At 43.4% G+C, this 24,601-nt stretch overlaps 1 protein-coding gene across 1 annotated transcript in view; it reads left to right on the forward strand.

The window, feature by feature from the left end:
• The first annotated feature begins 6,616 nt into the window (after positions 1-6,616).
• The window catches only part of LOC135519266 (zinc finger protein 385B-like), a 180,483-nt gene continuing 162,498 nt past the window's right edge, over positions 6,617-24,601 (forward strand). The window contains exon 1 of the mRNA XM_064944401.1: positions 6,617-6,698. The gene's annotated coding sequence lies outside the window, so the exon portion shown is untranslated. The remainder of the gene's footprint in view (positions 6,699-24,601) is intronic.

Raw genomic sequence — 24,601 nt, forward strand, 5'->3', positions numbered from 1 at the left:
CTGGTATGGCAACTGTTCGGCATCTGTAAGGCGCAACTGAGGGTTGTGCGTTCTGCCAAATACATCACTGGGGCAAACCTTCCTGACATCCAGGACCTATATACTCGGTGGTGTCAGAGGAAGGCCCATAAAATTTGATTTGATATAAATAATTTGTTATAATTTACCAGTTTCTCACAGTTGTTTATCCTGGGAAAAGGGAGTGGTTTTGGTTGGTAAATCTCTGTAAATCTCGGTAACCGGGTTCCTGCTATTCAACCCTACTACACACACCCACACCCACTGGAAAAGATTTCCAGCTGGCAGGCAGACTGCAATACGTTTCTGAGTGAGGGCTTTGCATAGGCAATTTTTGTGGAACTGGAAATAAAATGCTTGGAATGTTCCAAAACAGTATAGATCACTTACGTTTCTGGTTCGTATTCTTTTCCTCAAATAATTTAGTTATTGTCTGGTTTTCTGTTCTGTTCTCTGAAACGGTTCCATCCCTTGATAGAAATATCACTATTCTCCATGCACTCTCATTTACTAATTGATAAGAGGCTGAACTATTAATAAGGGATTCTAAATATAAATTACAATTGTCTAAGATGTATTTTACCTTATGATCGCTCGTGACAAGTGTGAAACCAGTAATATGGCAGCAAACTAAAGCATATCAACCAAGTTTATGAAATGCTGGCCTTATAACCTGCAGGGAGTACTTTTGGAGGCCCAAGCTATAGGCTTTTGTAGCCTTGTGCAAATGACAGTTGAGTGCCAAACCTACCGAGTTGATTTATGATTTCTACAATATTTTATCAAATCAAATGTATTTGTCACATACACATAGTTAGCAGATGTTAATGCAAGTGTAGCAAAATGCTTGTGCTTCTAGTTCTGACCATGCAGTAATATCTAACAAGTAACATAACCTAACAATTTCACAACAACTACCTTATACACACAAGTGTAAAGGAATGAGTACGTATATGTACATAAAAATATATAAATGACTGATGGCCAAACAGCATAGGCAAAATGCAGTAGATGGTATAGAGTACAGTATACACATATGAGATGAGTAATGTAGGGTATGAAAACATATAAAGTGGCATTGTTTAAAGTGGCTAGTGATACATTACATCAAAATGGCCAGGGGTGATGGTCAGATTTTTAATAATATGCCTGGACTTCTCTTTGTGTTCTTTACAATTTGTATTGTGTTAAATATTAGTACTATCGGTAGCCACCATTAATTATACCCACATACATTTATAACTGTCACTTTAGTGTTAGTTTCCTTAAATTTGAATCATTGTGTAATGCAGACCATAGGTAGCAGTTTAAATCTGGAGCCTGGTACACAGTTATCGATGACTGCACCATTGTCATCACAGTTTTGTGATTAGTGAGGTTTATTAGGTTAGATTTATAGGGCTACTGTTAACGACTAGTGAACACTTTCTCACCTTCCAATATTTAATGGATTGAGCAATTGAATATGGCAACTTTCATGATGAATCGAACCACTGTATTTTTGATTCACCGATATATTTTTGGTGTAAAGCCTATCCGAACCTGTCTTTTTATTAGTCATAAATACTTTCCTAACCCTAAATAATTTACACGATCAGAATATTTTTAAATCTACCAATTGGTGCTGAAAATGAGACACTAACAGCTTACAGACGGTAGGCAATACAGGTCACAGTTATGAAAACTTAGGACACTAAGGAGGCCTTTCTACTGACTCTGAAAAACACCAAAAGAAAGATGCCCAGGCTCTCTGCTCATCTGCGTGAACGTGCCTTAGGCATGCTGCAAGGAGGCATGAGGACTGCAGATGTGGCCAGGGCAATACACTGCAATGTCTGTACTGTGAGACACCTAAGACCGCGCTACAGGGAGACAGGACGGACAGCTGATCATCCTCGCAGTGGCAGACCACTTGTAACAACACCTGCACAGGATCGGTACATACGAACATCACACCTGCGTTACAGGTACAGGATGGCAACAACAACTGCCTGAGTTACACCAGGAACGCACAATCCCTCCATCAGTGCTCAGACTGTCTGCAATAGGCTGAGGGAGGCTGGACTGAGGGCTTGTAGGCCTGTTGTAAGGCAGGCCCTCACCAGACATCACTGGCAACAACGTTGCCTATGAGCACAAACCCACCGTCGCTGGAACAGACAGGACTGGCAAAAAGTTATCTTCACTGAAGAGTCACGGTTTTGTCTCACCAGGGGTGATGGTCAGATTTGTGTTTATCGTTGAAGGAATGATCGTTAAACCGAGGCCTGTACTCTGGAGCGGGATCGATTTGGAGGTGGAGAGTCCGTCATGGTCTGGGGTGGTGTGTCACAGCATCATCGGACTGAGTTTGTTGTCATTTCAGGCAATCTCAACGCTGTCCTCATGTGGTACCCTTCCTGCAGGCTCATCCTGACATGACCCTCAAGCATAACAATACCATGAGCCATACTGCTCGTTCTGTGCGTGATTTCCTGCAAGACAGGAATGTCAGTGTTCTGCCATGGCCAGCGAAGAGCCCGGATCTTAATCCCATTGAGCACATCTGAGACCTGTTGGATCGGAGGGTGAAGGCTCGGTCCGTTCCCCACAGAAATGTCTGGGAACTTGCAGGTGCCCTAGTGGAAGAGTGGGGTACTTAATGCAGCTGGTGGCCACACCAGATACTGACTGTTACCTTTGATTTTGACCCCCCCCCCCCTGTTTGTTCAGGGACACATTATTCCTTTTGTCATGTCTATGGAACTTGTTCAGTTTGTCTCAGTTGTTGAATCTTGTTATGTTCATACAAATATTTACACATGTTAAGTTTGCTGAAAATTAACACAGTTGACAGTGAGAGGGCGTTTCTTTTTTTTGCTGAGTTTATTTATACATGGATTTATTTCATTGATCCCTATTATTCTGAAACATTCTCTCCATAATTTATCGTGAGTCTGTCGAGAAAACTCAATTAAAGGTTCACCAAATTTAACTGGATGGCTTTAGATAATGTGATGAAAACCCTATTGAATGAACACTCCAAGATGTCTGTAGAGTGAATGGAAGTAAAGTGAAGGGGCACCAGTATCTGAAAGGAATGTAGCACCTCTGTGAATGGAGGTAATGTTAGATGCAGGGGTTTTAGACGCAGGCTACAGATTTTCACACTTTTTCTCATTTGTCTCTTGGATGTGTTGGAGATAAGATTGTAGATCGACTAACTTTGCAACAATCAGGTGTCTGTTTGATATTTTAGGCACAAGATGTGTACAATGTACTGTATACTTCATGGGTAACGTGCAATGTGTAGATGTTTAATTGTGCCATGTACACTGCAGTGAAGGCTGCTGAGGGCAGAACGGCTCATAATAATGGCTGGAACGGAGCAAATGGAATGGCATCAAACCCATGGAAACACGTGTTTGATGTATGTGATACCATCCCACCAATTCCGCTCGAGTCATTATTATGAGCCTTCTCCCCTCAGCAGCCTACCACAAGCCCATCCTCCCCAATTAAGTTGCCACCAGCCTCCTGTGGTACACAGTTTTTTTTCTATACAACAGCACTGTGTGCCTAAGAAAATATTCCCCCTTGCGGACATTAACATTTATCCTATTTAACCCTTCAGAATACGTAACATTATAACAACAACAGATTTTAGTTAGTTTGAGAAGTATTTACAGTGTGCCCTAAAGGATATATATAATATCCAATATATCGCAGTTATGTGATATATAACCTTTATTGCCAGTCTCACAGATAGTAGATGTAAAGTGAATGAATGAAAGCAGCTGTAAATTGGTAATGGCTTTCTACTACCTATGAGCTTATTAAGAGGGGCATACATAAGACAGAGGCACAAAGATACACTACATGGCCAAAGGTATGTGGACACCTGCTCGTCGAACATCTCATTTCAAAATCATGGGCATTAATAAGGATTTTCTATAACAACAATTTTTATGCGCTACGCGCTTCAGCACTTGGCGGTCCAGTTCTGTGAGTTTGTGTGGCCTACAACTTCGCGGCTAAGCCGTTGTTGCTCCTAGATTATTCCACTTCACAATAACACCACTTACAGTTGACCGGGGCAGTTCTAGCAAGGCAGAAATTTGACGAATTGACTTGTTGCTGAAGAAGTGTCTCACTGAAGAATGCCTCTACAGTAGGCTAGGTAGAACTAGGGATGTGTGGATGGATGTAGCCTAATTTACTATTTTACTGGAGCAGTGTGCAATTTCATGTACATTTACTGGTGTCCCACTGAAGAATGTTTCTCTCTGTACCGTAGGTCGGGAAGGGATGCATTTGAAGATGGATGCATGTAACTATAGTACTTGTCCGGAACAATTACTAAGTGTGCAAGTTTTATTCTAGATTAGGATTTTTTTTTAACCCAAAATATGCTGAATAGGTGGTGTTCCATTAAAGAATTTAAATGTTATATTATAGATAGATAGATAGATAGATAGATATATTATAGATATATTATAGCCTACTACTAGAGATGCATTTGTGGATGTACAGTACCAGTCAAAAGTTTGGAAACACCTACTCATTCAAGGGTTTTTCTTTATGTTTGACTATTTTCTACAGAATAATAGTGAAGACATCAAAACTATGAAATAACACATATGGAACCATGTAGTAACCAAAAAAGTGCTAAACAAATGAAAATATATTTAAAATTTGAGATTCTTCAGAGTAGCCATCCTTTGCCTTGATAAAAGCTTTGCACACTCTTGGCATTCTCTCAACCAGCTTCATGAGGAATACTTTTCTAACTGTCTTGAAGGAGTTCCCACATATGCTGAGCAATTGTTGGCTGCTTTCCCTTCACTCTGCAGTCCAACTCATCCCAAACCATATCAATTGGGTTGAGGCCGGGTGATCGTGGATGCAAGGTCATCTGATGAAGCACCTTTGACTATTGGATGGTCAAATAGCCCTTACACAACCTGGAGGTGTGTTTGGGGTCATTGTCCTGTTAAAAAACAATTGAGAGTCCCACTAAGCGCAAACCAGATGGGATGGCGTGTCGCTGCAGAATGCTGTGGTAGCCTGGCTGGTTAAGTGTGCCATGAATTCTAAATAAATCACTGACAGTGTCACCAGCGAAGCACCCCCACACCATCACACCTCCTCCTCCATGCTTCACGGTGGGAACCACACATCATCCGTTCACCTTCTCTGCGTCTCACAAAAACACGGCAGTTGGAACCAAAAATCTCCAATTTGGACTCATCAGACCAAAGGACAGATTTCCACCGGTCTAATATCCATTGCTCATTGTTCTTGGCCCAAGCAAGTCTCTTCTTATTATTGGTGTCCTTTAGTAGTGGTTTCCTTGCAGCAATTTGACCATGAAGGCCTGATTCACGCTGATTCACATAGTCTCCTCTGAACAGTTGATGTTGAAATGAAATGTGTCTGTTACTTGAACTCTGTGAAGCATTTATTTGGGCTGCAATTTCTGAGGCTGGTAACTCTAATGAGCTTATCCTCTGCAGCAGAGGTAACTCTGGGACTTCCTTTCCTATGGCGGTCCTCATGAGAGCCAGTTCATCATATCACTTGACGGTTTTTGCGACTGCACTTGAAGAAACTTTCAAAATTCTTGAAATTTTCCCCATTAACTGACCTTCATGTCTTAAAGTATTGATTGACTGTTGTTTCTCTTTGCTTATTTAAGCTGTTTTTGCCTTAATATGGACTTGGACAGAAATTCCATAAATAAACGTTTAACAAGGCACACCTGTTAATTGGAATGCATTCCAGGTGACTTCCTCATGAAGCTGGTTGAGAGAATGCCAAGAGTGTGTAAAGCATTCAACCAGGCAAAGGGTGGCTACATTGAAGAATCTCAAATGTAGAATATATTTAGATTTGTTTAACACTTTCTTGGTTACTACATGATTCCATATGTGTTATTTCATAGTTTTGATGTCTTAACTATTATTCTACTATGTAGAAAATTGTATAAATAGAGACCAACCCTGGAATGAGTAGGTGTATCCAAACGTTTGACTGGTACTGTAAGTATTCTAACTATTTTACTAGAACACACTAAGTGTGTGCATTTTCAAGTGGCTTTACTCATGAATACATTTTAATCCAGAGAAGGAGAGGGTGTAGAACCACCTAACTAACTCGACCACAGGAAGTTTATGAGAGGAGAGGAAGACCTCAGTGTGTGGGTTGTGTTCTGAACCTTGCATTTAACTTCTAAAATAGTAGGTTTACAGGATGACCAACACCATAGCATACAATTAAGTATCATCTCCCAATAGATTGTTAATGTTGATTTTATTATTTTGAATACTTAAATACAGTTTATAACTGTGCGCATTTACGCATGTTTATTTTAGTAAACACCAGCGATTAATGTCAAACTATTTTTATTTTTTAAATAAAGCTGAGAGAAATAAAACACTTTTTTTCAGAGCAGGAAGACAGAGTACTGGTAGCCCAATGTAGGCCATAGTCTACTGCGCGGGCTCAGGTAGGTCTGCTATTGCTGCCTCCGCCCCGGGATGAGCATGCGTGAAGGTTTTTTGGTCAAAGCAGAGCAAGCGCATGCAGCTCATCGCAGTCAAACATTCTGAGCGCGAGTCAGTGGAGAAGGCGTTTGGAACAACCGGCAAGAATAAAAACGGAAACGGGTTTACTTTCCTGACATCCAAGGGTATCTACAGGTAATGCAATACACTGCAAGACGTGAGTTATTATCAAATGGATTTGAGCGGATTTCCTCATCATTTCACACCGAACCATTTGCAAGGTAAATAGATGGAGTCAACTGGACGTTCCCACTTTAACGAACTCCTTACATTTTTTCACTGAAATAATAGACATGCGGCATTATTCTTTCATTTTACGCGAAGTCTAGTCTGTTTTTGGAAGCATTTTTCTTAGTTGAAAGTTATTTGAAAGTTGAATTGCAATAAAAGTGTTATGCTGTGTCTTCGGAATTTGAAAGCGAGCTTGACTGCGCAGTGATGCGAGAATGTTTGTCAACTGAGCATCGTCGAGCGTAGTTTGTTCTCCTATTTTGCGGACCAGTAATGCACATGTTATTAATTTGTCTTGGCTCTTGCACACATGCCACCTGTTAGGAAATAAATCCATAGCTTCGTGTCAAGTAATGTCATATAATTTCCATGGTGGCTAAACATGGCATGCATTTAATTCAAAAAAGAAAGAAAGAAAATAAAGGACATCTCTCCATATAATTATTAGGTTTTAAGTTCGATTTCTGAGTCCGATTCAGTGATCGTTTTCAGGCTGGTCAGTCCACCTTGATTGTAGGCAATGAGTAAGATTGAAGAAATGAATAAATAACTCCAGGGGAGAAGACTGAGAGTGGGCTAACGGTTTCGCTTTGTGCAGCCTAGTGATAATGCTGTCAATGGGCTACAAGCTTTGTTGTCATGAGATAATCCTTTACAAATCCATTATTCCGACGTAAAGTATTGTCTTTTGTTTTCTGTTAGGTAAATGTGATTTGTTTAAAATGAAGAGCTAATCTGCTTACAATGCCCAGAATACTGCTTGATAATTTTACAATAACTGGATGATAAATCAGTTAAGAACAAATTCTTATTTACCATGACGGCCTACTGGGGAACAGTGGGTTAAGTGCCTTTTTCAGGGGCAGAACAACAGATTTTTACCCGGTCAGCTCGGGGATTCGATCCAGCAACTTTTCGGTTACTGGCCCGACGCTAGGCTACCTTGTTACTGGCCCAACACTAGGCCACTTGCCGCCCGAATGACTGTATGTATCCACTTTTTGGATCTTGTCTGACATTGACAGATTCTTCTTTATACACATTTTACTGCACTACAGAGTTAAGTGACAACCATTTTTCGCATGTTTCTGTCTATTAGTAGACTCTACAGCTCTTAGAGCAGAATGCTTATCTTTAATGACATAAGTTTTATGAAGTATCAAAATAATGTCTTCTATTTAGATGTGCTTACTATATTTGGATATTTAGCCTTTATTTATTATTCTTTTTAATTTTTATTTAACCTTTATTTAACTAGCCAAGTCAGTTAAGAACATATTCTTACTTACAATGATGGCCTACCAAAAGGCAAAAGGCCTCCTGCGGGGATGGGGCTGGGATTCAAAATAAAAATAAATGAAATAAAAATATAGGACAAAACACACATCACGACAAGAGAGACAACACAATACTACAAAAAGAGAGACCTAAGACAACAACATAGCATGGCAGCAACATATGACAACACAGTATAGTAGCAACACAACATGACAACAACATGGTAGCAACACAACATGGTAGCAGCACAAAACAGGGTAATAACATCATTGGCCACAGACAACAGCACAAAGGCCAGAAAGGTAGAGACAACAATACATCACGCAAAGCAGCCACAACTGTCAGTAGTAGTGTCCATGATTGAGTTGAATGAATGAAGAGATTAAGATAAAACTGTCCAGTTTGAGTGTTTGTTGCAGCTCGTTCCAGTCGCTAGCTGCAGCAAACTGAAAAGACGAGGGATCCAGGAATGTACAGGGACTCATGCTGAGACCAAGGTCTCTTTCACAGATGAGCACTGTATACACATCAATACACATCTAACACATCAATATACACTGAGTATGCAAAACATTAAGAACCTTGACACAAACCAGTGCGCCTGGCACCTACCATACCCCGTTCAGAGGCACTTAAATCTTTTGTCTTGCCAGTTCACTCTCTGAATGGCATACATACACAATCCATGTCTCAACTCTCTCAAGGCTTACAAATCCTTCTTTAACATGTCTCCTCCCCATCATCTACACTGATTGAAGGGGAAAAACAAGTGACATCAATAAGGGATCATACTGTTGTTTTCACCTGGATTCCCCTGGTCAGTCTGTCATGGAAAGAGCAGGTATTCTTAATGTTTTGTACACTTAGTGTACACTATACATATCAATATGCTCATCAACATTCACATAAATTGCCCTAGAGGCACTAATTAATCCAACGTTAGTTTATCTTGAAAAGGGCAAAGCCCAAAAATTAGCATCAACATCCTCTTCGATAACACTTGTTGCAGACGCTACACACTTTTAACTAACCAACAACAAAAGCTAGCTAGCTACTAGCTAGACCTTGGGACACCTACTGTTCACAATTGCAGTGACCTGTCTGCCTTTCCATATTTTTTTTTTACAAGTCAAAATGTGATTGGTTGAGACAACTGTCGCTCCAAACTTCTGCACTAATACAGTTGAGTGAGGTGATTCGATTATCTTGCACCGGGTGAAAAGTGATTGGAATTCGTTTTGGAATTGGTTTCGGAACAGGTCTGTCTCTGGGTGTGAGCCAGGTGCCCTGTTCAAAGTCCACAGCTAAGTCGGCTCAAAACAAAAACATTAAGCATGTAGAGTAATGAATAGGAATCTGTGTTTTCACATGCAAAAGTGATTGCTTTTGCTAAAGATGCTTTATCTGCTTCCCAATGAAAACTAGTTTGACTGAGTGGGGCAGGTTCGATTTGAGAAGGGTGCCCCTCCCTTACCTATTTTTCCCATTCACGTCATGGTCCATAGACCGATGCACCATTTTTCAGGTTAATAGAACTCCCTCAATGGCAGCTGCCTTCTATCTAGCTTCTGTGGGCTTAGCCAATGGCTGACTTAGCTAGCCAGGTTTATCTACCCAGAGACTACCAAAGAAAAATCCTGATTGGATATTTTTTCTCATCACTGTTAACCCTTCCCTTTCCAATGCAAGATTAAATCAGAAAATTAAATTATCATGCCAATATGATCCCCAGCCCCATTCCTCAATTCCAAATCAAGTCGTGCGGGGCTGTTGTTAGGCTGAAATGAACTCAGGGTTGATTAATCGCCATATAAGTAATAAGTAATAAGCTATTATCACTGCAAACTTCGCTCTTGTGCAAACACTTCGGATAGGCCTATATGGTCCCTGTGACTGCTATTGTGTAGTGAGATGAGATAGCTTTTTAGGTGACTGGCAGAGCTGGGTTAAAAATATATTTGAAATATTTAAAATACGTTTTAGCATTTGCTTTAAGGGAATTATATAGGGAATAGGGTGCCATTTGGGGTGCAGCCTGTAATTAGTCCCATTCTGTCTGGTATGATTTATAGAGCCTCCAACTCAGTGTGAAGGTGATCTATGGGATGCTTAAGCACTCTATGTGTCCCAAATGTCACCCGATTCCCTTTATAGTGCACTAATTTTGACCAGAGCCCTATGGGCACTATATGGAGTAGGGTGCTATTTGGGACACAGCCACTGTATCTCCTTGTCAGCCGTCCACCTGTCCTGTCCTGTAGCTATGGTTCTAATCATTCTCAGTTTATTGGAAGATAATTGTCTGCCATGTGATGGGGAAACAATGACATTGACACTGTTGACAGTGATATGATGATCCTTGTCTAGCAGCACAACACTACTGTTTCACACCCAGAGGGAGAACCTGATATCACTGACACTATCTAACTATGATATGAATAAGTGATGCTGACTGTAACCAACTTCTTTGGCATTTATGGATTATATCAGTCAATGCATTTGGCATATTATAAACAGTACATTACTTGCATTAACTAACTGCAAGATGTTTTCTGGTCAAAGGCTACATAATTATATAAACTGTTTACAAAGTAGAATTAGCTAAATCAATGAATTGTTATATATATGAAATATGCCAATTCATACCTCTCTCTCTTTCTCTCTCACTCTCTCATTCTCTCTATGTCTCTATCTCTCTATCTTTCTTTCTGTGAATGCAGCAAATATATTCACATTCCGCATGTAGGCCTATTTCTTCTTTTGGTGGAGCTGAGCCCAGGGGCTGCCTCTCCTAAAGTGGGCAGGAATGGGGCAGAAAGTAATACATTGCCTCCACATCTCTACAGCGCAAATGATAACTGACCGCACCATGCCCAGGAGACTGGGTCTTTGTCCCAAATAGCCACCTATTCCCTTCCTAATATATCCCTATATAATGAATATGGTGCCATTTGGGTGGAGGGATGAAGAGATGGAGGGAAGGTCAGCTAGTTTTAGTAATTAGCAGGATGGAAGGTAGCGGAGAGGAAGGGGAGGAAGACTCTGATTTCTTTCTAAAGGGGTAATGAATCATATTGTGTTGTTCCTGACAGGACTAGGACGTTAGGTTATATATCAGGAGAAGAAGAAAGAGAGAGAGAACACAGTCTGTCTGAGAACAACCAATAGAGATTGTATGTGCAAAATCCATGCTGCAAACTTTTATATACCATTTAGCTGACTTGCAACTTACAGTTCTGTGAGTGCATATATTTTATATATACGGTATGTGACACAAGCTGGAATTGAACCCACAACTCTGGCGTTGCTAGGACTATGCTATTATTAGCTGAACCACACAAAACTGCACATGCCTATTCTTTTTTTCTTTTTATTAAACTAGGCAAGTCAGTTAAGAACAAATTATTATTTTCAATGTTGGCCTCAGAACAGTGGTTTGTTGAGGGGCAGAACGACAGATTTTTACCTTGTCAGCTCGGTCGATTCAATATTGCAACCTTCCAATTGCTAGTCCAATGCTCTAACCACTAGGCTACCTGCCACCTTCTTGTGTGTTTGTCTTAGGTACTTCTTCCCAGTGATATAGACGAGTCACTAAACTTTTAGTCACTAAACTTTTAGTCCAAGTTGAGTCCCAAGTCCCCAGTGCTCGAGTCCATGTTCGAGTCACCAATGGTCGAGTCACGTGTCGAGTGATGAGTCACCTAAGGCATTTTTTAAAAAATTAATAAATAATAATAATTTAAAAAATACTTAGCGCCGGTAATATGGGTCATAGCTTTTGAACAGTTAGGGCTAGAAAAAAATAGGTTTTCTCTGTAGAAAGAGAGAAGCTTGTCAGAACCTGACTATGGAATGATATTGGGAAAGTGGGAGGGTTGAGCAAGACAGCCTACTTTTCTATACTCAAGGGGGAGAAAGACAATCAAAGCTAGAGACTATTGTTTTACTTAATGCTATTGTTTTTAACTTCGTAAAGTAGCTTGTGTTCCTTAACCAGGCGAACCGGTAGCTAATGACTATGGAAGGCTGACAGAAGTAGAGTCTGCCTGCCTTCCATTTACCAAACAATCTTATCCTGAGTGACTTACATTAGTAAGTGCATACATTTTCATCCTGTCCCCCATGGGAATTGAACCCACAACCCTGGTGTTGCGAGTGCCATACTCTACCAAGTGAGACACATCACTGCAGCTTCCATTTCACCTCTGATTAAAACAGCTTATTGCAGCCAATATTTCTTTCCTTCAAGTGGACTTTTAATTCCTCCCCTACATTTGATCTTGTCAGTTTGTCTAGTTGTGCTGTGTGGCTCACTGGCATGACACCCTCTAACTAAGCTCTCTTTATGCATGTGCTATTTCTCTGTTTGTTTGTCTCTTAATCAAAATGCTAATCACATGGCACAGCTATCACACTGCCACTGACTGCCAGGAAAAATGCTAATTTGGCCATTTTCTTCTTGTCAGGAGCTAAAGGTCATATTCCAACGTTTGTAAACTAAAATATTAAGATATGCACTCATTGGAAAAGGCAATATACTGATGATCAGGGGATGGAACTGCATTTCAGTACTTTGTATTATGTAATAAAATAGTGTATCATCAGTTTATCGTGACAACACTTTTATGGAACGATATGCAATACCTCAAACATGGACATGCCACCAGTAAAAACAGAACAGCAGGTATTGGCACAGGTCAGGGCCGGTATTCACAAAGCGTCTCAGAGTAGGAATGCTGATTTAGGATCAGGTCCCCACTCGTATTCATTATGATTTAAGAGACAACACTGATCCGAGATCAGCACACTATACTCTTAGACTCTTTAGTTGACGACCATGTAAATAGTCTGGGTGGCCATTTGATTAATTGTTCAGCAGTCTTATAGCTTGGGGGTCGAAGCTGTTTTTGGTCCTAGACTTGGCACTCCAATACCGCTTGCCATGCGGTAGCATAGAGAACAGTCTATGACTTGGGTGACTGGAGTCTTTGACCATTTTTTGGGCCTTTGTCTGACACTGCCTAGTTAACTACTCATTCAAGGGTTTTCTTTATTTTTACTATTTTCTACATTGTAGAATAATAGTGAAGACATCAAAACTATAAAATAACACATATGGAATCATGTAGTAACCAAAAAAAGTGTTAACAAATCAAAATATATTTTTGATTTTAGATTCCTCAAAATAGCCACCCTTTGCCTTGATGACAGCTTTGCACACTCTTGGCATTCTCTCAACCAGCTTCAGCTGGAATGCTTTTTCAACAGTTCCCACATATGCTGAGCACTTGTTGGCTACTCTTCCTTCACTCCGTGGTCCTCCTCACTCCTTCACTCTGCAACTCATCCCAAACCATCTCAATTGGGTTGAGGGTGGGTGATTGGGGATGCCAGGTCATCTGATGCAGCACTCCTTCACTTTCCTTCTTGGTCAAATCGCCCTTACATAGCCTGGAGATGGGTTGGGTCATTGTCCTTTGGAAAAACAAATGATAGTCCCACTAAATGCAAACCAGATGGGATGGCGTATCGCTGCAGAATGCTGTGGCATTGAATTCTAAATAAATTATTGACAGTGTCACCAGCAAAGCACCCCCACACCATCAAACCTCCTTCTCCATGCTTTACGGTGGGAACATGTGTCATCCGTTCACCTACTCTGCGTCTCACAAAGACATGGTGGTTGGAATCAAAAATCTCACATTTGGACTCATCAGACGAGATTTCCACCCACCAGTCTTATGTCCATTGCTTGTGTTTCTTGGCCCAATCAAGTCTCTTCTTCTTATTGGTGTCCTTATTGGTGTCCTTTAATTCCACAAATGAACTTTTTTTAATCTTTATTTAACTAGGCAAGTCAGTTAAGAACAAATTCCTATTTTCAATGACAGCCTAGGAACAGTGGGTTAACTGCCTGTTCAGGGGTAGAACAACAGATTTGTACCTTGTCAGCTCAGGGGTTTGAACGCTCTAACCACTAGGCTACCCTGCTGCCCCAAGGTACACCTGTTAATTGAAATGCTTTCCAGGTGACTACCTCATGAAGTTGGTTGAGAGAATGCCAAGCATGTGCAGCGCTGTCATCAAGGCAAAGGGTGGCTCCTTTGAAGAATATATTTTTGTTTAACACTTTTTTTGGTTACAACATGATTCCATATGTGCTATTTCAGAGTTTTGATGTCTTCTCTATTATTCTAATATTCTATTAATATTAGAATAATATTATATTATTCTTATTATTAAAATAGTAGAAATAAAGAAAACCCTTGAATGAGTAGGTGTGTCCAAACTGCCTGGTACTGTAGGTCCTGGATGTCAGGAAGCTTGGCCCCAGTGAGGTACTGGGCCGTACGCACTACCCTCTGTTGTGCTTTACAATCATATGCCGAGCAGTTGCCATACCAGTTGGTGATGCAACCAGTCAAGATGCTCTCGATGGTGCAGCTGTAGAACTTTATGAGGATCTGGGGACCCATGCCAAATCTTTTCAGTTTCCGGTGGGGGAAAAGGTGTGGTTGTGCCCTCTTCACAACTGACTTGGTGTGTTTGGACCATGATAGTTCATTGGTGATGTGGATACCAAGGAACTTGAAACTCTCCACCCTCTCCACTTCAGCCCTGTTAATGTTAATAGGGGGCTGTTCGGCCCTCCTTTTCCTATAGTCCACGATCAGCTCCTTTGTCTTGCTCACATTGAGGGAGAGGTTGTTGTCACGGCACCACACTGCCAGGTCTCTGACCTCCTCCCAATAGACTGTCTCATCGTTGTCGGTGCCACTGTTGTGTCGTCAGCAAACTTAATGATAGTGTTGGAGTTATGCTTGGCCATGCAGTCATGGGTGAACAGGGAGCACAGGAGGGGACTAAGCACACAACCCTGAGGGACCCCAGTGTTGAGTATCAGCGTGTTGTTGCCTACCCATACCACCTGGAGGCGGTCTGTCAGGAAGTCCAGGATCCAGTTGCAGAGTGAGGTGTTCAGTCCTAGGGTCCTTGTTGGGCATTGTTGGTATTATGGTGTTGAACGCTGAGCTGTTGTCAATGAACAGCATTTTCACATTGGTGTTCCTTTTGTCCGGGAGGGAAAGTGCAGTGTGGAGTGCGATTGAGATTGTGTCATTTATGGATCTGTTGGCGCGGTATGCAAATTGGAATGGGTCTAGGGTTTTTGGCATGATGGTGTTGATGTGAGTCATGACCAGCCTTTCGAAGCACTTCATGGCTCCCGACGTGAGTGCTACGGGGCAGTAATAATTTAGGCAGGTTACCTTCGCTTTCTTGGGCGCAGGTTAAGAAAAATGTAGTTTTTCCCAAACCTTAACCCCAAACCCATAAACCTTACCCTAACTCCTAACCCAAAACCTAATCCCTTACCCATAACCCTAATTCTAACCCTGACCCTAAACCTTACCCCTAAGCGTGAAATAGCTGGCGAAATGTCCCCACAAGGATAGTAAAACCAAAACACACACACATAAACACACTGATGTAGGAGTGAGTTTAACTGTACTGATGCAACGTCAGGTTATCTGCTTCTACATTTCTTTCTTTATTTAAGGAATATATGCTTTGTATGTTTTAATTAATCTATCTGTGACCTTGGTTGAACCTTTCAGTTGGTCTGTCTTCTTCTAGGCCCTTACTGATATATTGTTATGAGCCCTGATATCTTCCTCTGGACCCATTACTCTTTTTGAGGTCAATGTTGTTTAAAAGGAAAAACAGCTCTTCTAGTGGGGTTAGAGTGGAGTGAAACCTTTAGTGTTTTAGGCGTACTCATGCAGAGGTGACCCTGGTTAAATATATATGTGATAAATTATTTAGGGATTTCTAGAAGTAAGAGTTTCAGTGAGATGATCGGTTGAATGTTAGTTACCACTTACAATGAAGCTGTTGTCTTTTTTCACATTAGATTTTAGAATTTCAAAATGTACTTAATCATGTTTCACTTCAGTTGAAATTGCCAAAGGCTACAAATGCACTGTCACACTGATTCAAAGCAGACTTCCTGACTGACAGCGACTGGGTAAAAAAATGCCTCATACATACAGTAGACTGTTGTCTTTTTTTCTCACATTTGATTTTAGAATTTCAGTGAGTCCTTAATCATTTTCCACTCAATTAAGATTACCCTAGTTGTAGCAGCAGCCGCTTCTTTTTGTATGGATTTCAGTAAGAGTGATTGAGTCATCATATCAGTTACAAAAGTGCGAATCATTGCAAAAATCACAGAAATCTTGTGGATACACTGCATGCTAACAGAACAGAGCTGCAGGCAGCTGAGCAGAAATGGAAGAAAATTCATGAATCTTTCCACTCCCTCCTCAAAACCTTCTCTTCCTCTCTATCTGCTGCTAAAGTCAATCTCTATCACTCCAAATGTCAAGCTTCTGTTTCCAACCCTAGGAAACTCTTCTCCGCGTTCTCCTCCCTCCTGAATCTTCCACCTGCTTCCTTCCTCCCTCTCTGCGGATGACTTTGTCAGCCACTTTGAAAATAAGGTTGACGACATCCGCTCCTCATTCACCTGTAGCCTACTGAGCCCACTGATTCCACTCTCATAGAACTACCCTACGCCTTGACCTCTTTCTCCCCTCTCTCTCCAGATGAAATCCTACGACGAGTGATGTTCACCCAACAACCTGCCCACTTGACCACTTCCCCTCCTCCCTTCTCCAGACCATCTCTGGAGACTACCTCCCATTACTCACCTCCCTCATCAAATCAAATCAAATCAAACTATATTTGTCACATACACATGGTTAGCAGATGTTAATGCGAGTGTAGAGAAATGCTTGTGCTTCTAGTTCCGACAATGCAGTAATAACCAACGAGTAATCTAGCTAACAATTCCAAAACTACTACCTTATACACATAAGTGTAAAGGGATAAAGAATATGTACATAAAGATATATGAATGAGTGATGGTACAGAGCGGCATAGGCAAGATACAGTAGATGGTATCGAGTACAGTATATACATATGAGATGAGTATGTAAACAAAGTGGCATAGTTAAAGTGGCTAGTGATACATGTATTACATAAAGATGCAGTAGATGATATAGAGTACAGTATATACGTATACATATGAGATAAATAATGTAGGGTATGTAAACATTATATTAAGTAGCATTGTTTAAAGTGGCTAGTGATATATTTTACATCAATTCCCATCAATTCCCATTATTAAAGTGGCTGGAGTTAAGTCAGTGTGTTGGCAGCAGCCACTCAATGTTAGTGGTGGCTGTTTAACAGTCTGATGGCCTTGGGATAGAAGCTGTTTTTCAGTCTCTCGGTCCCAGCTTTGATGCACCTGAACTGACCTCGCCTTCTGGACGATAGCGGGGTGAACAGGCAGTGGCTCGGGTGGTTGTTGTCCTTGATGACCTTTATGGCCTTCCTGTGACATCGGGTGGTGTAGGTGTCCTGGAGGGCAGGTAGTTTGCCCCCGGTGATGCGTTGTGCAGACCTCACTACCCTCTGGAGAGCCTTACGGTTGTGGGCGGAGCAGTTGCCGTACCAGGCGGTGATACAGTCCGACAGGATGCTCTTGATTGTGCATCTGTAGAAGTTTGTGAGTGCTTTTGTTGACAAGCCGAATTTCTTCAGCCTCCTGAGGTTGAAGATGTGCTGCTGCGCCTTCTTCACGATACTGTCTGTGTGGGTGGACCAATTCAGTTTGTCTGTGATGTGTACGCCGAGGAACTTAAAACTTACTACCCTCACCACTACTGTTCCATCGATGTGGATAGGGGGGTGTTCCCTCTGCTGTTTCCTGAAGTCCACAATCATCTCCTTAGTTTTGTTGACGTTGAGTGTGAGGTTATTTTCCTGACACCACAACTTATCCCTGACCGATGTCTGCATCCCTTCTGACGTCAAGATGGCCAGAGTCACTCCCCTCCTCAAGAAACCATCACTCGGCCACTCTGATGTAAAAAAATACAGACCGGTTTCCCTTCTTTCTTTTCTTTCCAAAACACTTGAGCGTGCTCTCTCTCACCAACTCACATTAGCTCTTTCAGAACAATCTTTTTGACCCTTATGGTGGAAATTACAAGATTATGTTATAATGCTGTTATTGCAACAAATGGTTGTTTTATGCAACAGAATAAGGGGTTGTTAGAACTCTCATCTGTGTGTATTCTACTGAGGATGGACCTCTAGAAGATTTTCCGATGTCTTAGGGTGATACCGCATTCCAGAGCATGAGTTAATGTTTCTGTTCTATAAGGTACCAGGGAGAGATGACTCCAGGGACAGACACTGGTCTCAGCACAGTGACATACTCTCTGCTGTGAATTATAAGTATCTTTCATACTAATCTTAACCTTGTGACCCATTCCTTAAATCTGTTGTTTGTCAAGTAGACTGAAGGAGGATGGACTTTGCTATAAAATGCTGTGGCTCAAACCAGCACGTTGCGTTCTCAGTGATCACCTCAACGTGTGATTACCGACCAGATCCATTACTGCAGTAATTAAATAATAAAGTTAGATTGTTTTGAACAAATCTCCTTTTGATTACAATAATTCCACCGCACCCTAACCAGTCAGGCTTCAAGGCGGCTCAATCAACTGAGACCACTCTCCTCTGTGTTACAGAGGCTCTCCGCTATGTGAAAGCTGACTCTCCTCTGTTCTCATCCTTCTAGAGCAGTAGTTCCCAAACGTTTATAGTCCCGTACCCCTTCAAACATTCATACCCCCTCTAGCACCAGGGTCAGCGCACTCTCAAATGTTTTTTTTTTGCCATCCTTGTAAGCCTGCTACACACACACTATACAATACATTTATTAAACATAAGAATGAGTATTTTTCACAATCCGGCTCATTGTAAGTGACAAAGAGCTCTTAGGACCAGGGCACAAATTACAACATAATAATCAATAATTTTTCTCTTTATTTAGCCATCTTATATATAGAACCTTATTTGTTAATCAACAGTTGTGAATAACTCACCACGGGTTAATGAGAAGGGTGTGCTTGGAAGGATGCACATACAGTTGAAGTCGGAAGTTTACATACACTTAGGTTGGAGTCATTGAAACTTGTTTTTCAACCACTCCACACATTTCTTGTTAACAAACTATAGTTTTGGCAAGTCGGTTAGGACGTCTACTTTGTGTATGACACAAGTAATTTTTCCAATAATTGTTTACAGACAGATTATTTCACTTATAATTCACTGTATCACAATTCCAGTGGGTCAGGAGTTTACATACGGTAAGTGTCAGGACCCGGTTACGAACCCGGGTCTCCGGAGTGAGAAACAGTCACTTAACCAACTGAGCCACGAATAGTCAGCAGAACCCAGAAGATGAGGCAGACACAGCAGTACTTGAGACGGTGTATTTAATAAAGTAAAAAGTGTAGTCCTTCAGGAAAACATGTAACTCCACAACCTCAAAAGGAATTCCACAAGAACAAGGTAATCCACAAGGTAATCCTCCAAGACAAAAAGGTAAATCCACAAGGTGGTAGGTAAAGCATAAAAAGCCTCAAAAGATACTCAAAAAATAAATAAACAAGAACAAAAAAACAGAATTCCACAAGAGCGTCCACCGGGATCAACAAGAGTACACAGAATACTAGGGCTGGGTGCTAACATACAAACACTGAACTGAGGGAAACTAAGGGTTTAAATACAATCAGGGGAAAAAAGGCACAGGTGCAAATAATAATGGGGATCAAGGGAAAGCAAAAGGTCAAAAAGCACAATGGGGGCATCTAGTGACCAAAAACCGGAACAACCCTGGCCAAATCCTGACAGAATCCCCCCCTCTAGGAACGGCTCCTGAAGTTCCTACCAGCTCTCTCGGGGTGGAGGGCCCTGAACTGACGAATGAGGTCAGGGTCCAGTATGTCTTTGGCAGGAACCCAGGAGCGCTTCTCGGGACCGTAGCCTTCCCAGTCCACCAGATACTGCCAGGACCGCTGCACCCGGCGGGAATCCAGTATACGATGGACGGTATAAGCCGGCTGGCCTCCAATGACACGAGGCGGAGGTCTGTCTGCCGGGACAAGGGGAGAAAAAACAACAGGTTTTAATAAGGAAATGTGAAACGTGGGATTAATCTTAAGGGATCTGGGTAAGTGTAGGCGATAAGAAACTGGGTTAACTCTCCTGGCAACCTTAAAGGGACCGATGTATCTTTGGGACAGCTTGCGAGACTCCACCCGTAGTGGTAAGTCTCTTGTGGAGAGCCAGACTCTCTGGCCGGGGCGCAGGGTAGGCCCGGGACGGCGACGTCTGTTGGCTTGTTGTTGGTACCTCTGTGAGGAACGCATAAGATTAAGACGGGTCTTCCTCCACATAAGCCGACAGCGTCTGACGAACTTCAAGGCTGAAGGCACTCTGACTTCTGCCTCCTGGTCCGGGAACAATGGAGGGGCATAGCCAAACTGACACTCGTGCGGGGACATACCAGTGGAGGAGGAGTGCAAGGTGTTGTGCGCGTATTCGGCCCAAACAATAAAGGACGACCATGTGGACGGGTTGTTACGAGTCATACATCGGAGGGTGGTTTCCAGCTCTTGATTCATCCTCTCTGTTTGGCCGTTGGACTCCGGATGGTACCCTGAAGATAGACTGGCAGAAGCTCCCATGAGTTGGCAGAAGGCCTTCCAAAACCTTGGGGCGAACTGGGGACCTCTGTCAGAAACCATATCTTGAGGAATGCCGAAGACTCGAAACACATGATTAATTACCAACTCAGCCGTTTCCTTGGCAGAAGGTAACTTAGTCAGAGGGACGAACCTGGCCGCCTTTGAAAACCTGTCGATTATGACTAGGATAGTAGTATTGCCATGGAATGGAGGAAGGCCAGTAATAAAGTCCAATGAGATATGGGACCAGGGTCTGTGGGGAACAGGTAAAGGGTGAAGGAGTCCTTGAGGGCGGAGGTGAGAAGATTTGCCCTGGCAGCACACGGGGCAGGCATTGACGAAAGTGGCAACGTCTTCTCTTATGGTAGGCCACCAGAACTTACGCTGGATGAACTCCAAGGTGCGACCTACGCCCGGGTGACAGGTGAGGCGAGAGGAGTGCCCCCACAGAAGGACCTGAGTCCTCACTGCCTTGGGGACAAACAACCGATTGGCAGGACCTCCTTTCGGGTCCGGTTCGATAGCTTGAGCTCGTCTCACGGTATCCTCAACTTGCCACGAGATCGGAGCGACGATCTTAGCAGCAGGAAGGACAGGCATGTCCGTGTCATCTCGAATGGCAGGAGCGTAGACTCGGGACAGGGCATCCGGTTTGAGATTCTTCGACCCGGGCCGATAGGTGAGGATAAACTGGAATCAACTGAAGAAGAGAGACCATCTAGCTTGTCTAGAGTTCAACCGCTTCGCCTGCTGGATATACTCCAGATTTTTGTGGTCCGTAAGCACTTGAAACGGGTGAGAAGCCCCCTCGAGCCAGTGTCTCCATTCCTTCAATGCCATCTTAACCGCTAGGAGTTCACGATCCCCCACATCGTAGTTCCTCTCAGCCGGGGTAAGCCGGTGTGAGAAGAAAGCGCACGGATGAAGCTTCTTGTCTTCACCCCTCTGAGACAGGACAGCTCCAACACCAACCTCTGATGCGTCTACCTCCACCACAAACGGTTCATCCGTAGTCGGTAGTATCAGGATGGGAGCAGAGAGGACGCGCTGCTTGAGTCCTTGGAAGGCCGTCTCAGCTTCTCTTCCCCACAAAAACCTTGCATTGCCACCCTTGGTTAAAGCTGAGAGAGGGGCTGCCACCAAGCTGAAGTTCTTGATGAACTTGCGGTAAAAGTTTGTGAAGCCCAGGAAACGCTGAACTTCCTTAATGGATTTGGGAGTGGGCCAATCCGCTACCGCCCCTACCTTCCTGGGGTCCATTTGGACTCGACCGGGTTCCACTACAAATCCCAGGAATTGTACTCGGGATGAATGGAATTCACATTTTTCCGGCTTAACGTACAGATGGCTGTCTAGGAGGCGTTTGAGTACTTGTCTGACATGCTTAGTGTGTTCTTGAAGGGAGCTCGAAAAGATGAGGATGTCATCCAAGTAAACGAAAACAAATATGTTAAGCATATCCCTAAGCACATCGTTTATGAGCGCTTGGAACACCGCTGGGGCGTTGGTCAGGCTGAAGGGCATCACCAAGTATTCATAGTGACCAGTAGGCGTGTTGAAAGCGGTCTTCCACTCGTCACCAGGTCTGATCCGCACAAGATGGTATGCGTTCCGCAGGTCAAGTTTAGTGAAAACAACTGCTTCCTGGAGCAGCTCGAAGGCTGTGGCCATAAGGGGTAGCGGGTAACGGTTACGGACGGTTATGGCATTGAGTCCCCGGTAGTCGATGCAGGGACGTAATCCACCGTCTTTCTTGGCCACAAAGAAAAACCCTGCTCCCGCCGGGGAGGTGGATGGACGCATGAGGCCTGCTTCCAGAGCGTCCTTGATGTAGGTATCCATAGCAGCTCGTTCGGGTGGAGATAGGGAAAAGATCCGACCCCTGGGGGGCAAGTGCCCGGAAACAGGTCGATGGGGCAATCGTAAGGTCTATGGGGTGGTAGCATGGTGGCCCTCTGTTTGCTAAACACCAGTTTGAGGTCATGGTAACACTCGGGAACTCGGGTCAGGTCGATGGATTCTAAAGACTCGGGAGTAGAACTCGGGAAATTCGGGAAAATACAAGTAGCTTGGCACGTAGGACCCCACTGCTTGAAAGTGCCCACAGACCAGTCGATGTGAGGGTTATGGCTGTGAAGCCAGGGGTATCCAAGGACGAGAGGGAACTCGGAACAGGAGATCAAATGAAAGTTCATCAATTCCTGGTGTTGTGAAACTGAAAGTCGCAAGGAGGTAGTGACATGAGTGACAAGTCCAGATCCCAAAGGGCTTCCATCCAATGTAGTAACCCTCATGGGGTCACTTAGAGGTTCAGAGGGAACGCCATTCTCCTTCGCCCAGACACCATCCATGAAGTTACCTGCGGCTCCAGAGTCTACCAAGGCTTGAAGGTGAAGCTTGTGGTTGTCCCAGCAAAGGGTTACTGGAATGAGCAGATGGGAGTTTGGTCGGATGGGAGGAGGTTATGTTTCCCGTTACAGTTCCTCCCGGTCTGTACGGGACAGAGCGTTTCCCTGGAGCCCGGGACACGTGGAACGGAAATGGCCCGGTTTGCCCCAATATAGACAGCGTCGCTCCCTCATCCGGCGGTCTCTCTCAGCCTGGGAGATGCGTCCAATCTGCATGGGTTCCGATGGAGCCAGCGAGGATAAAGGTGGGGACTCGGAGCTGGGACTGATAGGGGCTAGAGGTCTACGGTTGAGTTCTCTCTCTCTCAGACGCTGGTCAATGCGTGAGGCCAACTTGATCAGGGACTCGAGATTGTCCGGTGGTTCCCGAGTGGCCAGTTCATCTTGGATAGTGTCAGAAAGGCCTTTCAGAAAGCACACCCTGAGCGCCTCGTTGTTCCAGCCACTCGCTGCAGCCACCGTGCGGAACTGGATGGCATAGTCCGTCACGCTGCGCCTACCTTGGTGGAGAGTCAGGAGCTGTTTGGCTGAGTCAGGACCACTGCTTGGGCCTTGAAACACTCGTTTGAATTCTTCAGCAAAGGCAGAGTAGCTGGCACAGCAGGAACTATGGGCATCCCACACAGCAGTAGCCCAGGCCAGGGCTTTTTCTGACAGCAGGGTGATGATATATGCGATCTTAGACCGGTCGGTGGGAAAAGACGAGGGTTGCAGCTCGAAGGAGAGAGAACATTGGGTGAGAAACCCTTTACAAGCACTTGGATCACCTGAGAACCGTTGGGGAGGTGGAAGACGAGGTTCAGCCAGGGGGTTAACTGCCATGGGTACGTGAATCTGAGGTACTGGGACGGGAACTTTTGCCGGGGTAAGTCGATCAGATATCTGCTTTATGGAAGTCAGCAACTCCGACAGAAGATGAGAATGTCTAGCCATTAAGGCCTCTTGCTGAACCAGGGCGGCTTCGTGGCGTTGGACAGTCTCCTGGTGGTGGGACAGCATGGCAACAAGGTCCTGGGAACTGGCTGCCTCTGGGTTCATTTTTGGCTCTGTGTTTCTGTCAGGACCCGGTTACGAACCCGGGTCTCCGGAGTGAGAAACAGTCACTTAACCAACTGAGCCACGAATAGTCAGCAGAACCCAGAAGATGAGGCAGACACAGCAGTACTTGAGACGGTGTATTTAATAAAGTAAAAAGTGTAGTCCTTCAGGAAAACATGTAACTCCACAACCTCAAAAGGAATTCCACAAGAACAAGGTAATCCACAAGGTAATCCTCCAAGACAAAAAGGTAAATCCACAAGGTGGTAGGTAAAGCATAAAAAGCCTCAAAAGATACTCAAAAATAAATAAACAAGAACAAAAAAACAGAATTCCACAAGAGTGTCCACCGGGATCAACAAGAGTACACAGAATACTAGGGCTGGGTGCTAACATACAAACACAGAGCAAAGAACTGAGGGAAACTAAGGGTTTAAATACAATCAGGGTAAACGAGGCACAGGTGCAAATA

Source organism: Oncorhynchus masou, chromosome 29 (assembly GCF_036934945.1).
Source record: "Oncorhynchus masou masou isolate Uvic2021 chromosome 29, UVic_Omas_1.1, whole genome shotgun sequence".
Taxonomy (NCBI): Eukaryota; Metazoa; Chordata; class Actinopteri; order Salmoniformes; family Salmonidae; genus Oncorhynchus; species Oncorhynchus masou.